This window comes from Carettochelys insculpta, chromosome 7 (genome assembly GCF_033958435.1).
Source record: "Carettochelys insculpta isolate YL-2023 chromosome 7, ASM3395843v1, whole genome shotgun sequence".
Classification (NCBI taxonomy): domain Eukaryota; kingdom Metazoa; phylum Chordata; order Testudines; family Carettochelyidae; genus Carettochelys; species Carettochelys insculpta.
The window spans coordinates 21,723,355-21,737,473 of record NC_134143.1 but is presented as its reverse complement, the minus strand read 5'-3'; the positions used below and the strand labels follow the sequence as shown (position 1 = coordinate 21,737,473).

The window sequence follows — 14,119 nt, the reverse complement described above, 5'->3', positions numbered from 1 at the left end:
TAAATAAAACCAGTAGCATTTTAATGAGATGGATGAGCCTGAGACCCAGCAGCCAATTGTGGTGTCCCCTGCCTTACAACATTTCATGCCCATCAGGGGTCACTGCCCACTTTGCACACACCCTGATCTAGAGGTCTGAGCATTACAGTAGAATTCAGAATGTTCCTGAGTTATGTAGTCTTGGCTCTCATTGTTTGGCCGTCGATCACTTAATCTTATTATATTTTCCAATCTGTAAAATAGGGATACTTCTACTTCTACTTCCTTGCACACTCTTAATAAAAACAGCAAGTGAATGACAGAAGTGAACATTGAAGTGCAAAAGGGACAATGCAAGTGTTGAATAATAATTACTCTTATGACAGTACCCTGGCATGATTTATTTAAAAACACTACACTATTAACTATGCTAAGTCCCAGAAAATTAAAAGTGAACACCTGAGGAAATTGACAAATCAAATCAATTATAAATAGGAAAAATTAAAAGCGCAATTTTTTTTCTTTTTGAGCCAACCATGTTGGCCTTTCCTTTTTCATCACAGGATAATTCACTGTAAATGAATTAATGCTGAAAGGTTCAGTAAAAGCCTTTAGTAAGGAAACAGGAGCAGTGTATCAGGATATCCTTTTTCCGCACCAGAGTACCCAATACTTTCAATTTTATGTAGGGCGGAAGTAATTAAATGTAACAGCTATGTTTTCTGTGGCCATAGATGCAACAGCCACTATTGTTTAAGGTTCTGAAAAAGTGTGTTAAAACTGTTCAACTGCCTTGAAATTTTGGTTGTTCTCTGAATTTAGTTTCTAGTATAATCTGTTGAATTTGTTATGGACTGTTAATACTATTCTGTTAGGGCCAAATCCTGCATCCTTAATCGGGCAAAACTTTTTTGAACTTCAATGGGGCTAGGGCTACATGGTAGCCCTAGCTTGAAATAAGTTATACATTTGTGTTGCCCAGCTAATTTTGAGGCATCTTATTTTGAACCCCAGGCAGGATACTCTGCACCGGCGTTTGAAATAAGTGCTTATTTTGAGATCCCCAGTAGTCCTCATTCAAAGAGGGTTACCAGGAATGAAACACCATGCTTGAAATAGCCCTGCTTTGTTTGGCAGAACGGTTTCTATTTCGGGATACAAATGTATCCCGAAATAGAAACAATAGTGTAGTCTTAGGCTTGGGAGTTTTATCCCAGTAAGGATTAAAGACCATATCCTGAGAGGTAGTGAGAACCTGTCAATTTGTGTTGAGAGCAATTGACGCCGCAAATACTCCCTATCAGTCAGGATTTAGTCCCAAATAAGGATTGTAGGATTTGGCTCTTAGTCATGTGTGTGAAACTTTTTTCAGATTTAATTTCCAAGTGTGTACAGGATTGAAAGCCTGAGAAATATTTATTTGCCTTCAATGATTTTTATTATGCATTTCAGATACACAAAATTACTATTGTATTTCTCCTAAAAATTACTTGGCTGAACAGCAAGGAGTTACTTGTCTTTTTTTTTTTTAATGCAATTGTGCTGTACTATTTTGTTTGTAATATTTTTGGTAATAACAGCGTGCAGGTTGTAGAATGCATGACTGCAAATGATTTCTCAACACTAGAGATAACAATTGGTAAAGAACGGTACATCTCTTCAGAATATACAATGGATTTTCATGCACTGTGTACTGTAGTTCTACATGTATGAACAAAAAGATGACCTAGGTGCATATATAACTGTAGTAATACATTTGTGGGTAAGATTGTCATTTGTTGACAATGATAAAGATCAAATAAGATTTAAGGGTGTGAGTCATTAAACATTTTGTGCTTTATCTGTATAGGACTCTGATCTGTTTCATTCCAACAAACATGCAACGAATTGAATGCATGAAGTTTACATTATTTCAATCTAGTAAGCCTCTATCTTCTTAAATCTTTCTACAACAGATAACTCTCCTATTGCCCCTATGATTGTTAATAACATGTCATCCAGAACCAGAGTTTTAAAAAGTTTTACTGCTAGAACTTTTGAGGACAAAATGATTTTCAGTATATACATGAGACCACATTTTTGTAATCATGCTGAAAAATTGTTCTGACCCTTGCTTCCACTTTAGCAATTAAACCATTTTTAACATTGGTTAAGGGAGACCTGTTACAGACAGACACAGTCAGCCACAAATGACTAGATTGGGTAAAAGAGGCTTGAAAGAATGAAAGTTTAGTACTACTGGCAACAACAGTAGATAGGGCATTTGCATCTTTTGATGAAGGATTCTAGGAGTCTGCACCCTGCTACAAGAGAATTACAGGTCCTGTAACAGGAGATGAAATAAATGTGCAATTAGAAACAGATCTTAAATAAGTTAAAAGTTTACTCATTCTGGGTCAAATTTTGCTTTAGTTTTAATGGCTTGTAAACTCAAAACAACTCCCATTAAGTTCAAGGAAGTCACTTTGGATTTACACAATGCTGTATGGTTAATTACATGCTCATTATCGTTACAATGTGTCGTATTTTAAATATGATCTGTACAACAGTGGGTGAGGCCATGATTACATAGTTAACCATTTCTACACATTTGAATTTACTATATCTCAGTCTCTGAATTTTATTGGCTCATTTGATTGACATCCATAACAAAGATGTAATTTGCAAGACACTATATTCAAAAAAGTAACAACTTTGGGCCAAGTTACATAGAAATTTACACTACACATAAAAGGAGTCCTAAGCATAGTTACATTAATTACACAGCAACAGACACTTGACCTATTTTCTTTCCATCAGGAAACAGAGGTAACTTAATTAAAACAGATGTGCAGATCATCTCCTTAATAAAGTGGTAATAATTCAGAAGACCACCTACTTTCAAAATTAGTGCTAGAATCCAGTTATAAAGACTTGATTCTTCCCTCATTGCATACAAGGAATAGACAATAATTCAACTGCATTTTATTACCAGGGAGAGAGCATACCACTAATTCTGTGAAATGGCAACTAACAACTATTGGTATCAGGATTAATAGTAGAGAGAAGCTTTATTACCAGCTGGATTCAAATACAGTGTTTTTTTCCTTACTGATAAACCATCTGATATGTGACTTACGTGGTGTTAGAGAATAGAGCTGAGGAGGGCTGGGTGGTGCGAGTTAGACACAGGAAAGCATACGGTGGAGGGATATCACTAAGGAGTAGTTATGAGAGATTTTCTGCTACTGGGAGGCCATACGACTCCCTGGGCACATAGAGCTGTACTCCCACTACTTTTCCCTTTTGTAGAGATGCAGCTTATTACCTCAGAAGACCAACAAGGTCTGCTGTTGCGTATCTGGGTAAAAAGCCATGATTTGTCTCCTTCCTGTCCCTTTGAAAATCATTTGCTATTCCACAGTCATGGAGAAGAAATCTCTCCATTCTTCATATCTTCTGTGCATGGGCCAGGAAGGTTCTGGCCCATGAAACTTAACATACTGGTGAAGTAACACATAAACACCTGCTAACTAAGCCATGCAAAGGTGTCCTTCCCTTTCATCTTCCCTATGCTAAGCACAAGCTGTTATTACTTGTGACATGTTTCTTCCTAACAGTCTCCACCTGTGTTGCACTTCTGGTTCCACTGCAGGCTTGTCTTGAATGAAACTTGGCCAGTGCCAGTAGTGCTGTTTCAGAGATCTCTTACCATACGGATAAGCTTGCTTGCTTGATTAGTCATGCTTCAAGAGCAGTAACCTTTGAAAAACACCTGTTTCTTGAATTAATTATACTGTTCCCATAACAATATTTAATCTAATAACTGATACTGCTAAGGAGAGTACTAGACACAATTAATTTGTAACAGACTGTTTTCAAATAAAATGATTTAGAAAAAGGTTACTAAACGGCAAATTTAATGTAATTTTTAAAGAATAACACTGCAATATGAGGTAATATTAAGATGGAATATGCAATATTAATTTTGATAAGATATTTTGCAACGATAAAGATCAAATAAAATGGAAGGGCTTGATTCATTAGCAATTCTGTTTCATCTGTAACGGTTTTATATTTTTTTTCACTTTAACAAGCGTGCATCAAAACTAACTCTTAAAAGTTTACATCTCTTCTGGCTACTAAGCCTTCATATTCTTAAACCTTTCTATGCTTGATAAGTTACCTGTTGCTCACCATGTTTGTTGGCAGCAGTTTGCCCTGAACCAGTTTCAGCCTGCCTGGAGTCTATACCACACTGCATATTTTGGCAATATGAAGGGAAGAAGGATATATTAATATATTCTGACAAAACAGTTGACCTTATATTTCAATATAGTCTTCTCTTTCTCAAGTATGAAAAGAACTTAAAGATTTGTAGACCCCAAAGTGATTCCAAGAACTAACCAAAAAAACAAACAAAACAAAACACAAAACAACTTTGTGGAGAGGTTCTAGTCTAAATTTATCAAAAAAATGGACCTTCATCTCCCTTAATCTCTGCAATGTAGCTGTTGTCCACCTTGAGCAGGTCCCACTATATTTCTCTGGGGATTGCCAAATCCCCTAGTGGCTAAGTGTAGCATACCCAATTGTTTCTGCTCTGGGAGCCTTCTTCAGTGTTTCTGAGATTCTCTGTTATGCAAATAAACACCTATTATAGAAAACAATGGTGTTTCCCACTTCTTGCAAACACCTAGGGTCTTGAGCCAGGTGATTTTAAGCTGCTGATAAATGGTGGAATGAATGCATATATGCCTCACAGACCAGATACTGCTCATGATGCTCACTATCAAGTGCTTGGTTTAAATAGCTAGATCATCCTCAGCCAAATTCATCATACTCTGTCCTGAACAGAAATAGGCAAAAATACCACATTTCAGGCCTTGATTCTTCACTCCTCACTCAAAGCCTCCGTGATCATCTCACAAGTTTAGCTTGGGTAAGAATTGCAAAATGGGGGCTTCTATGCAGTACATAATGAAAACATTTGCAAGTGACAGCACTGATATGTCACTTCTCTATTTTTTACTTGCTGCTCCTTTTTTTAAACATGCTACAGCAGATCTGTGAGAAATAATCCTTGAATCTCACACCGCTTGTTTAATTATTTGTTAAAACCTATTAATACTGATAGCATTATTCTTCACACCAGTGTAAAATCAGAATCCTGCTTTTGGAATCTTACCAATCCTTTTGGTTTCCATCTGATTTTAAATGCATTTCAATCACAAAGGAAGCCATCTGAACAATTTGCTGTGTCTGAAACTCATCTAACCCCTGATTTACCTCCATCTCATGCAACAGTGTGACATTATTATACAGTTTTTTTGTTGAATGTGTCACATTTTATTATTAAATTTAGTATTTAGAAAAGATGCCACATTACCTGAGCACTCCATTTATCCAAAGAACAGGAACAATGTGTGAAATGGCAATTAAAACTTCATACACGCTATAAAATGTGGTTTTGTCCTGACTGGGAGGGATCATGTCAGGCATATTCAGTGCATGACTATTTATTTCACTGACTGCCCGAAAAGATGCAGTTTTTGTCATGTATCCATCTGCCCACCAAGAACTGGATAAAAACCAGTTATACATTTCATATACAGTATCAAACGGATATTCAACGTTAGCAGCTTTTGGTCATTAGGATCCCTATATTAGATTTAAATCAATAACCAGTGCCTGAAAGGCTCAGTATCACATTACCTCATAGTATATTATTTTAACAAGCTATTATTAAGCCTGCTGCTTTAAAGTTAGATCTAACAGTTTTCCTCTGGTTCATGAGAACATGTCTGTCACATTCTTCTCTATTGTCTCTTTTATTATGAGCAGTTAGACAGACTGGAAGAAGAGCATGTACATGTCAATAATTTCTGGGTTTCTCTGGTTCTACACTGCCCAGTGTAGAAACTGAGATTTTGCGTGTGACATAGACTGTTCTCATTTAGGTGCTGACAATTTTTTCTGGTACAGAGACAAAAGGCAGGCTGTTTTTGAAAATCTAAGAAAATAAGGTTTGCATTTCTAATGTACCTATCTCTACAGTATGTAGTCAGCTCAAAAGTGTGCATTTAATTGTGTTAATGTAAAAAAAAAAAAAAAGAGCCTGAAAAAGACAGTAGGTTTGACATTATACCTTTGCTTTCTGGAATAGGTTAACATGATACAAGCACTCCACAGTTATGATTCAGTCAGGGTCTAAAATACCCATGAACTGTGCTGAAAGCCTATTATCTCAGATCCACAGTTCCAAGCTGGAATGCAAAAGATATGTAAATTCGGTCTAATACAAACAAATGAAATAGAGCTAGACTGGACATCATGCCATGCATGCCCGTGTTTCTCTCAAAGTATTTGTGTGTGACGATCTGCCACCCACAAGTGTCTTCACCACACTTTTCAATCAGTTGCTCGCTAGAAAGGTTTTGTCTGGGTAGGGATCCATCCTGCCAGCAGCAGATGCTCTATCTTAAGCACCGCTCTGTTCAGTTGCAAAGGGACATTGAATAGGTCTTTCTGGGCAATATTAGTTTTCCTCTGCAGTAGACTATGCATATAAATCTCTTGACAGACACAGAAACTGAATACTTCTAATCAACTTTCCTCTGCAACATTAAGGTGCAAATTCCGATCCTTCTCTGCAAGTGCACAAGACTTTCTGCCCGCAGTGGAAATGATGTAGATCTGGAGTGTGAGGCATGAATGCCTGGAGTCCAGATGGGCAATGTGCCCCTCCATATGTCACTTATGCAACAGCATCAATGCCCCTTTTGCATTGCTCTACCAGTGGTTGGGAAACACAGACTTAAGTCAGACAGCACCTATCTAATAAGGAGCTGAGAAACCCAACACACAGCATGGCCTTTTGGCAAATTCACCATTAAGGAAGGCATCCCACTAGGAACAAGGAAGCATGGAAAGTGTTACAAACTTTGTTGCCTTTGGCATTTGGAGAATTATCCAGGCTGCAATAAAAGCTGTTCTCCATCTTATACATAAAGGTTACAACCATATCCAACCATTTGTCTTCTAACCTTTCCAAAATTCAAACTTTCCTTCTTCCACAACTAAAACTCTTGCCTAGGCTCCCACAGGATCTCCCTTTTGGCAACTCCAATATATGTGGTTGCTCCTCAATCCCTTTGAATCCATTCAAAACATAACTGGCTGCTAAATATAACCTTCAGAGCTCTGCCAGGTTCTCTTTGAAACCTTCCATTGATTCTGCATCAAGTCCAAGTCCAAGCCCAAGCTTATTCTCCTCACCTTCAAAACCAAGCCAGCTACTGATCAGTCTTTCTAATGCTGCTCTCACCTCCCAACGTGCCACTCCCTCTGCTCTGCTAAGACTACTGGCCTCATACACCCACTGGCCACCTCCTCTTGTTAGAGAACAATCTTGTACTGATCCCAAAAGTCACCTGCTTCCCATCTTTGAAGGCACCACAGGAGTCATCCTAAGATGTGGTGTATTGGGCAGTGGTGGAAAGCTGAAGCTGATTATTTAAAACACCGTGTCTATCTTCACAGGCAGCTGAAGCACCCCAAAATACCAACAAGACCGGCTAGCAACGACGGGAGAGGATTGTGGTGGCAGCTTTTGGGGGCACCACGGAGGGTATTTGTGAGGGAAAGCACTCAGGCTTGCATCTTGACTGGAGAGTAGGGGTCATTTGGGCTGCTGGTTGATGAAGCAGAAAGGCCCAGGCTTCAGTCAGTTCAGCCGAGGAAGGCCCTGGGTAACTAGCACCCCTAGGGGCGTGGTTCGCTCTCCCCTGAAGCGGCACCTAGACTGCTTACAGAGAACGAGTCTCCTCTACAGCCTGCTGAGACCCAGCGTGTCCGGCGCTGAGTTTGAGGGGGCGGGGGAAGGAATCTGTGATCTCCGCGCGCTCGGCTGGGGAGGAGGGGCGGGCAGCGATCCCCGAGCACTCGGGTTGGGAGGGCGACGGGCGGTTGCTCCCCGAGCGCTCGGGTTGGCGGCCTGTGCTGCTCGGTTAGGGGGGAGGGGGCGCAGGCGGTCTCCGAGCGCTCGCGTGTCAGGGGGCGGGCGGGAAGGCTTCGGCAATCTCCGCCGAGCGCTCGGCTCCCCTCGACAGCAGTAAGTTGGAGACTGGCGGCGCGCGAGGGCGGTGGTGTCCCAGAGGCGCTAGCCCCGCGTGAGCCCGTCTGGCAGCGGCGGCGCGCGCTCCGCCTCCCCCGCGGTGCTGGCTGGCTGCAGTGATTGGAGTCCCGCTCCCCCTCGCGCACGCCGAGGGCTCTGGCCGGGCGTCGGAGCTTGCGCCGTGCCCTGTCCCTTCACCCCCCCCCGCCCCCCGTCTCCGCCAGCCTCGTCTAGTCTGGGCGCGAGGCCGGGAGCCGCTCGCAGGCTGACACTGGGAGGATCCGCCGAGAGGAGAATGACGGACCGCCGCGCCGGGTGAGTGCGGAGAGCTGGGCGGAGTAGTCCCAGGGGAGCCCGCGGCCCAGTTCGCGTCGAGGGGCCGCTTCTCCCGCCGTCGAGGAATGCAGCCCCCCCCGGGGTGTCCCGAGGGGGACACGCTCTGAGGCGAGGGACGCGCGCGTCGGCAGCTGGCTGTGGGTCCCCTTTCCCTGAGGAACGGCGCTGCGGGGCTGGGCCCGGCTCGCCCTTCACGGCTCGAGCCACCTCTGCCACCGGAGCCCTGGGTGATACAGCCCCCGTCGCGTCGCGTCCCTTTCCTTCCGCGGGCAGCGCTCGCCTGGCTGCTTTCGCGCTATGCCGGGCGCTGCCTCAGTGCTGAGGCGACTCCCGCCAGGAACGTTATTCTCGGCGCTGCCGGGGTGGTGGCGCCGCTCGGCAGAGCAGGCCCTAGCCCTGCCAGTGTGCGCAGTGTGGGTGGGCCTTTGCAGTGACGCAGGGGCCCATGGAAGTCGGTGCGGCTCTGCATGAGCACAGGAGTCGGCCAGTGCGAGGCCACTTTCGAGACTGGAGCCTTAAATGTTTCTCTGCTAGAGGGCCGTCTCCCCTCCCCCCATTTAGGTGTTGTCATTTCAGGTCGGGAGCTGCAAGAGCAGGAAGAGTCCCAGTGTAGTCACCAACTAGCGAGGGGCCATTCACTTCCATATATCTGAGGTGTCTTTAAATAAAGTGGTGTTCCTAGTTACTATTCAACCTGTAATAATTTAATAATTAAAACAGCAAATCATTTAATATCTTCTTTGTTTCAGGAAAATGGTCTATTAAGTTTTAGGATCCATGTCTGGATAATTGAATATAAAATCCGGAAGAAGGAGTTTGGCTAACCAGTAACACTCTGGACTCCTTAGAAAGTGCAGAATTTAGAGTAATTCTGCACCAAGAAACAGTATCACAGAATCTAAATCCAAGAGTTTCAACAGTTCTGCAAGTCAGTGGTTAATAATCTTCTCATTAATTTTTTGCGGAAGGTGAAAAATCTGCTTTGAGAATACATACTTAAGCAGCTAACTGTGAAAGGAAGCTACTAATTTGAATAGTGTCATTGGATATAGCATTGCACAACAGTGCTGGATATCCAAGCGATTGGGGATACCAGTACAGTTAATGGTCGAAGTATTATGTATTGTTGCACTTCTAAATCTGTGATTAAAACTTGGTGGGAATATGTTCACTTTCTGTTATCACGATAATGCTTTTGGCATTGTTGTTTAAAAGATTCAGATTTTATATGATAAATTTAAGTTTTCAGGTGGGGTTGAGTGTTTGTTTAGAAACTGAGAGATAATGCACTGGAAGAAAACTTACATTCTGTGGTTGTAGATAGCTGTAGATGCTATTTGACATTGATTTAACATGGAAGATTACTATGATACTATGTGATTACTATGTGATACAGGTGATACAGGTAGAGTTTTTTATGAATTTCAAGAGGAAAATATGCTCCCCTTAACGATTTAAAAATGAAGATGCCAAAAGAAAAGAACTCTGTAAACCTTAGATTGTTTTTAATTATTGACAATCAAGTATTTTTAACTCTTAACCAAAGGATATTTCAAATGGTTTTTGCAATAAAAGCCCCCATATGAAACCAAATTTTAATCTCCCTGACATTGCCTCTGCAGATCTGGCTGTATGAACTACAAAAATACCGAGTGCAGTAAAACTTTTAAGAGACACATACGTGTTCCTAGTGGTTCATGTTCTTCCAGTTGACATCGATACAGAACCCCAGCTGTTTTTAAACAATTTTCTCTTGGGTTTGAGCTTTGCGATTATTAGTTTTCAGAGATTGTTTTTGGGGGGTAGTTAGTGCATGTGTTTGCCAGATTTGTTCTGAGATGTGATAAGATTTTCTTGATCACAACAGGTGAGAAGAAATGGTGTGTTTGTTTTAATTGCCCCTAGAAAATGTCCATTGCAGACAAATGTTGCTACTCCTTAAAAGTTTTTGGGAGTGGATCAGAGAGGCTTTTGGATGAACTGGCATAGTGGAGTTCCTGAGATGAGCTCTCTGGTGTGTGATTTGGAGAATATTTTTTTGGATTTAGGTTCAGTATAAAAAACCCTTTCCAGTTAGGTTTCTCACACTAGTTCATTGAGAAGCAAGGTAAAGGCTGTGCTGGTTTGTAGGGTTAAAATATGTTCAGTGGAGGGCTTGTTAAACATGTACATTCACATCTATTTGAAAAAATACTGAAAAAATTTGTGTAGACTACAAAAAGGCTTTATTGATGCTTCCCTGTGGCCGATTTAGTGAACTTCAGTTTCACCCTTCATAACTCCTAGCTTGATAGCTGAAAAATTCCATGTTTTTTCAAGCTGCAGAATGCCAGAGAGATTGTTGTCACAGGTAGAACCGTGGTACGGTTCTTCATGAAAGGGGCAGAAAGCACAGTCCAAGGGGTGTGTATTCACTGCATGTCCAAATCCCATTTCTGTCAAGAGAAACAGATGCTCTTTCCCCCGTCTCTTTATGGCTGGCATCTTCGGTGACTGGAAAACAGTCTCCCAATGGTACATTTCCAGCTATGAGTCAGTCTACCTGTGGGGCTGAATACAGTACCTTTATGGCATGAGTCACTGAAAGGGACTGATAGCGGGGGTGGTGGGTGGTTAAAATATGTAAATCTCTGAGGTGTTCTTGTGTGAAGTTGCAGATAGGGAGTTCTCCCTTACTGTTTGTGTCTCGGACTTTAGTGAGAGGCTCCCTCTTTGTTGATACTGAAGTACTAAGAGATTACTTCTCCCCTCTCCCACTTCTCTCTTGAACTGTAGGGAAGAATAAACTTAAATGCAAAACCGGTACATACTGTATAGTCTCTTTGGACCATGGGCATAACGTTGGGAATTAGTACACTTTGTAGTGGTTAATGTGAGAGGATTGGGGATCTTAACTGATATTTACTATAATCAGATGTGGAAGAATTTTATGTTTTTTCTAATTCTGACAGTTTTTACTTTTTATTTGTATCTATTTAAAGTTTCACTATTGTGGGGAGTTGTGGCAGGATCAGACAGTAATTATTTAATCACAAGAGACAAGTGATATTCAAAAAGTTTAAATTTTCAACATCACATGTCTAAATATCCTTAAATCAGAGAATTTCTCAAACATTTTCTATGCTTATCTAGATTTTATCCAAATCTAAAAAGTGTGTCTGACTCATGGAAGTTCATTACCTAATAAATATATTAGTCTTTAAGATGCTACAGAAGTGCTTCCCCCCTCCCCCAGCCTACAAACTAACACAACTACCCCTCTAAGTATAAATTAATTACCATGGATGGAAATTTTTTTTGGCTCCATGTGTTTTCTTGAAATCAATATTTATAGACATTTATCAATAAAAATCTAATATTTCCACGCTAAGCTAGAGTTGTGGGATGCACCAGACTTGATCAGCGATCCATTGTATTTCTGTCCAAACATTATGGAGGACAGTATCAGTCTCTAGGACTGAAATCTTATACATTTCTGTAATTTATCTTAATATGCATGTATTAACTGCAGTGGTGTTTTGGGGATTTATAATTAACAAAATGGATAAATAACAATACTTACCATCAAGGGGAAACATTGAGTTAGCTAAGGACCATTAACAACAATTAAAATTCTGGAAAGGAATAATATGTAAAATATAATTCCACATACACATCCTCAGATACTCTTTCCTGTTATGGTGGGGAGGGTAATGCCCTTTGAATCACGTAGTGACATATTACAATTGCATTTAAACTCTTCTGTAGAGATTAAAAAAAATTAACACTACTCCTTCACCTCTCCAGTACTGTAGTAATTTCAGGCAATTACCTGGCTGTGTTTAACAGTACACTTATGAAATTAAGTAGACAACATTTTAACGCTTCTTGATATTTGAATAATTGTTTAAGGTGTAATAATCCCTAGATGCCATTAAAATATTTACTAATCGTTGTCAAAGCTTCACTGGAAACCCTTGGCATACAAGATAGAATTGGTTCCACCTACTATTTATATATCTGCAATCGCAGCTCACCACCTTTTTGAAAATGTGATAACTATTATATTGTGAATAATAAAATGCAAGCATTATTTTAGCAAGAAGACAGAAGAAAAATAAATTACATTAAAAGCGTAAGAAAATGCAAGCCTCAGTAACACGTCAGTGTTGGTTTTTTTCCCCCTCTTGACGTGTATTTCATGTCTGAGAGAACTTTTATTTCTCATATTACTCCTAAGACCTGTGTGGTCCTGAATCATGGACCACAGCTTTTTCTTGTGGAAAGTAACTAGTTCAGACTCTCTTCAGAGGCTCTGAGTTCTGCTGAAGGATCTTCCAAAACCTAATGAAGTCTGTAAACAGACTCAGTGATTTCAGTGGATTTTGGATTAGACAACCTCTGTTCTTGTGAGAGGGCGATCATGATGCCTCTGGGGATTAATCTTTGTTAGAATAAGTACTGTGTATTTCCCATGCCCCTTTTCTCTTTCTTATTACACTCTTGAGACTGTTTAATTTGGAATAAACTCGCAGTTTAATATTTATATTATTACCAATAAAACTTTGCATGCTGATCTGTGCCTTTATTATCACTGTACTGTGAACTCAGAATATGCTGGGGCTGCAGAGATGCTAGTGCTGTCCTGTGCTGCTGTGTGTATGGGGCAAGAGAGATTGGTGGTAGAGAGCACCTCTCATTGCTTCCCAGTGATCCTGTCTGCTGATTGGAAAGAAAAAAGTTCTAAAAGAAGATGCAAAACATTCTCTTAAAGCAATAGAGATTTTGAAGTTAGACTTACGTAAAAGTGAAATACTTGACTGAAACAAGGAAGAGGTGGAGAATCACAAGAAATAAATGATGCATATATAGTTGGGGCTGGAAAACATCTTTTCCATGGAGTTGTTCATCTCAGTTCATTCAAAGGTATCCATTTTCTCCTTTTAACAGGAAGTATGTTTTTTTTTATTTCCCCTTGGATGGGGACCCAAAAATCTTGCTGTGACCAGGCAGTAGCCTAAGTATTTGAGGGTTAATTCACAGTCAATTTAGGAGACTGCTCAGCAAGATTCTGACAGCGGGTAGTTAATTAGGACATAGTCAGCATAGAGAGGCTCAACACCTAGACTTCATCTGTGCTAGGGAAATTTAGTAACCCCCTCATGGAAACAGGTTGGTTAGGTGCACAGATTAAAAAAAACATGCTATAGTAAAGGCTTTGGTGGTTCTGTGTTCTTCTCATTATATCAGGTAAACTTTATGAATTTCTCTCTACTGCTAGAGCTGAAACAGGAACCTGAGTATATAAGAATGGAAAAAGGTTTTTGCTTTTCTTGTGTGTTCACATTTGTCTTGACTTCAGCAATAGTGTACTTTATTTTTAAACTGTGTATATTTACTGGTTTCAGTAAAATGTAAATTGTGTAATAAAACAAATTTTTCCAATAAAAATTACCAAAAAATAAAGTTTTTAAAAATATTTTTGCAGTTTTACTCACTTGAAGGTCACATTCATGTTTTCTCTGAGCAAATTTAGTTGTTGTGGTGCCTTAAATTGCTTAAAGTGCCCAAGCCTTGTTTACAGTTGGGTTTCCTCTGATTTATGCTCCAATAAATCCTGTGCTACAGGACTCTTCGTTCTTTTTAAAAACATTTGTTACATAAACTGATGCAAAACAGTTGTATGAACCTTTTAAATCTTATTTTATATATGTGTAGCTTGAACAGATG

General features: G+C 40.4%; 1 protein-coding gene across 2 annotated transcripts in view; it reads left to right on the top strand.

The window, feature by feature from the left end:
- Nucleotides 1-8,075: 8,075 nt before the first annotated feature.
- Nucleotides 8,076-14,119, top strand: part of BMPR1A (bone morphogenetic protein receptor type 1A) — a 174,282-nt gene continuing 168,238 nt past the window's right edge. Inside the window, exons 1-2 of one of the 2 annotated variants that reach the window (XM_075000113.1) lie at nt 8,076-8,389; nt 9,160-9,338. The gene's annotated coding sequence lies outside the window, so the exon portion shown is untranslated. The remainder of the gene's footprint in view (nt 8,390-9,159; nt 9,339-14,119) is intronic. The other variant, XM_075000112.1, reaches the window with a different exon arrangement.